Source organism: Urtica dioica, chromosome 3 (genome assembly GCF_054948205.1).
Source record: "Urtica dioica subsp. dioica isolate 48M chromosome 3, U.dioica_male_clone48M_v1_H2, whole genome shotgun sequence".
Taxonomy (NCBI): domain Eukaryota; kingdom Viridiplantae; phylum Streptophyta; class Magnoliopsida; order Rosales; family Urticaceae; genus Urtica; species Urtica dioica.
Window position 1 is genome coordinate 18146835 of NC_142758.1, and position 3844 is coordinate 18150678.

Here is a 3844-nt window from a genome sequence, read left to right on the forward strand (position 1 = left end):
CCTCGAGTTGAGTACACTCCTCGAGTCGAGTACGAAGTGCACGAGTCGACAAGCTACTCCTCGTGTCGAACATACATTTCTCCTCGAGTTGAGTTCACTCCTCGAGTCGAGTACCGGGTCCACGTGTCGACTAGGTACTCCTCGTGCCGACTCTACATTTGTCCTCGAGTTGAGGTCACTCCTCTAGTCGAGTACCGAGTCCACGAGTCGACAAGCTACTCCTCGTGCCGACTCTACATTTCTCCTCGAGTTGAGTTCACTCCTCGAGTCGAGTACCAAGTCCACGAGTCAACTAGCTACTCCTCGTGCCGACTCTACATTTCTCCTCGAGTTGAGTCTACTCTTCGAGTCGAGTACCGAGTCCACGAGTCGACTAGCTACTCCTCGTGGCGACTCCACATTTCTCCTCGAGTGGAGTTCACTCCTCGAGTCGAGTACCGAGTCCACGAGTCGACTAGATACTCCTCGTGCCGACTCTACATTTCTGCTAGAGTCGAGTACCGAGTCCAAGAGTCGACTAGCTACTCCTCGTGCCGACTCTACATTTCTCCTCGAGTTGAGTTCACTCCTCGAGTCGAGTACCAAGCACACGAGTCGACAAGCTACTCCTCGTGCCGACTCTACATTTCTCCTCGAGTTGAGTTCACTCCTCGAGTCGAGTACCAAGTCCACGAGTCGACAAGCTACTCCTCGTGCCGACCCTACATTTCTCCTCGAGTTGAGTTCACTCCTCGAGTCGAGTACCGGGTCCACGAGTCGACTAGCTATTCCTCATGCCGACTCCCCATTTATCCTCGAGTGGAGTTTACTCCTCGAGTCGAGTACCGAGTCCACGAGTTGACTAGCTACTCCTCGTGTCGACTATAGATTTCTCCTCGAGTTGAGTTCACTCCTCGAGTCGTGTACCGGGTCCACGAGTCCACAAGATACTCCTCGTGCCGACTCTACATTTCTCCTAAAGTTGAGTTCACTCCTCGAGTCGAGTACCAAGTCCACGAGTCGACAAGCTACTCCTCGTGCTGACCCTACATTTCTCCTCGAGTTGAGTTCACTCCTCGAGTCGAGTACCGAGTCCACGAGTCGACTAGCTACTCCTCATTCCGACTCCACATTTATCCTCGAGCGGAGTTCACTCCTCAAGTCGAGTACCGAGTCCACGAGTCAACTAGCTACTCCTAGTGCCGACTCTACATTTCTCCTCGAGTTGAGTTCACTCCTCGAGTGGAGTACCAAATCCATGAGTCGACAAGCTACTGCTCGTGCCGACTCTACATTTCTCCTCGAGTTGAGTTCACTCCTCGAGTCGAGTACCGAGTCCACGAGTCGACTAGCTACTCCTCGTGCCGACTCTACATTTCTCCTCGAGTTGAGTTCACTCCTCGAGTCGAGTACCAAGCCCACGAGTCGACAAGCTACTCCTCGTGCCGACTCTACATTTGTCCTCGAGTTGAGTTCACTCCTCTAGTCGAGTACCGAGTCCACGAGTCGACAAGCTACTCCTCGTGCCGACTCTACGTTTCTCCTCGAGTTGAGTTCACTCCTCGGGTCGAGTACCGAGTCCACGAGTCAACTAGCTACTTCTCGTGCCGACTCTACATTTCTCCTCGAGTTGAGTCCACTCATCGAGTCGAGTATCGAGTCCACGAGTCGACTAGCTACTCCTCGTGGCGACTCCACATTTCTCCTCGAGTGGAGTTCACTCTTCGAGTCGAGTACCGAGTCCACGAGTCGACTAGCTACTCGTCGTGCCGACTCTACATTTCTCCTCGAGTTGAGTTCACTCCTCGAGTCGAGTACCGAGTCCACGAGTCGACTAGCTAATCCTCATCCCGACTCTACATTTCTCCTCGAGTTGAGTTCACTCCTCGAGTCGAGTACCAAGTCCACGAGTCGACAAGCTACTGCTCGTGCCGACTCTACATTTCTCCTCGAGTTGAGTACACTCCTCGAGTCGAGTACGAAGTGCACGAGTCGACAAGCTACTCCTCGTGTCGACCATACATTTCTCCTCGAGTTGAGTTCACTCCTCGAGTCGAGTACCGGGTCCACGTGTCGACTAGGTACTCCTCGTGCCGACTCTACATTTGTCCTCGAGTTGAGGTCACTCCTCTAGTCGAGTACCGAGTCCACGAGTCGACAAGCTACTCCTCGTGCCGACTCTACATTTCTCCTCGAGTTGAGTTCACTCCTCGAGTCGAGTACCAAGTCCACGAGTCAACTAGCTACTCCTTGTGCCGACTCTACATTTCTCCTCGAGTTGAGTCTACTCTTCGAGTCGAGTACCGAGTCCACGAGTCGACTAGCTACTCCTCGTGGCGACTCCACATTTCTCCTCGAGTGGAGTTCACTCCTCGAGTCGAGTACCGAGTCCACGAGTCGACTAGATACTCCTCGTGCCGACTCTACATTTCTGCTCGAGTCGAGTACCGAGTCCAAGAGTCGACTAGCTACTCCTCGTGCCGACTCTACATTTCTCCTCGTGTTGAGTGTACTCCTCGAGTCGAGTACCAAGCACACGAGTCGACAAGCTACTCCTCGTGCCGACTCTACATTTCTCCTCGAGTTGAGTTCACTCCTCGAGTCGAGTACCAAGTCCACGAGTCGACAAGCTACTCCTCGTGCCGACCCTACATTTCTCCTCGAGTTGAGTTCACTCCTCGAGTCGAGTACCGGGTCCACGAGTCGACTAGCTATTCCTCATGCTGACTCCCCATTTATCCTCGAGTGGAGTTTACTCCTCGAGTCGAGTACCGAGTCCACGAGTTGACTAGCTACTCCTCGTGTCGACTATAGATTTCTCCTCGAGTTGAGTTCACTCCTCGAGTCGTGTACCGGGTCCACGAGTCCACAAGATACTCGTCGTGCCGACTCTACATTTCTCCTAAAGTTGAGTTCACTCCTCGAGTCGAGTACCAAGTCCACGAGTCGACAAGCTACTCCTCGTGCTAACCCTACATTTCTCCTCGAGTTGAGTTCACTCCTCGAGTCGAGTACCGAGTCCACGAGTCGACTAGCTACTCCTCATTCCGACTCCACATTTATCCTCGAGCGGAGTTCACTCCTCAAGTCGAGTACCGAGTCCACGAGTCGACTAGCTACTCCTAGTGCCGACTCTACATTTCTCCTCGAGTTGAGTTCACTCCTCGAGTGGAGTACCAAATCCACGAGTCGACAAGCTACTGCTCGTGCCGACTCTACATTTCTCCTCGAGTTGAGTTCACTCCTCGAGTCGAGTACCGAGTCCACGAGTCGACTAGCTAGTCCTCGTGCCGACTCTACATTTCTCCTCGAGTTGAGTTCACTCCTCAAGTCGAGTACCAAGCCCACGAGTCGACAAGCTACTCCTCGTGCCGACTCTATATTTGTCCTCGAGTTGAGTTCACTCCTCTAGTCGAGTACCGAGTCCACGAGTCGACAAGCTACTCCTCGTGCCGACTCTACATTTCTCCTCGAGTTGAGTTCACTCCTCGGGTCGAGTACCGAGTCCACGAGTCAACTAGCTACTTCTCGTGCCGACTCTACATTTCTCCTCGAGTTGAGTCCACTCATCGAGTCGAGTATCGAGTCCACGAGTCGACTAGCTACTCCTCGTGGCGACTCCACATTTCTCCTCGAGTGGAGTTCACTCTTCGAGTCGAGTACCGAGTCCACGAGTCGACTAGCTACTCGTCGTGCCGACTCTACATTTCTCCTCGAGTTGAGTTCACTCCTCGAGTCGAGTACCGAGTCCACGAGTCGACTAGCTACTCCTCATCCCGACTCTACATTTCTCCTCGAGTTGAGTTCACTCCTCGAGTCGTGTACCAAGCCCACGAGTCGACAAGCTACTCCTCGTGCCGACTCT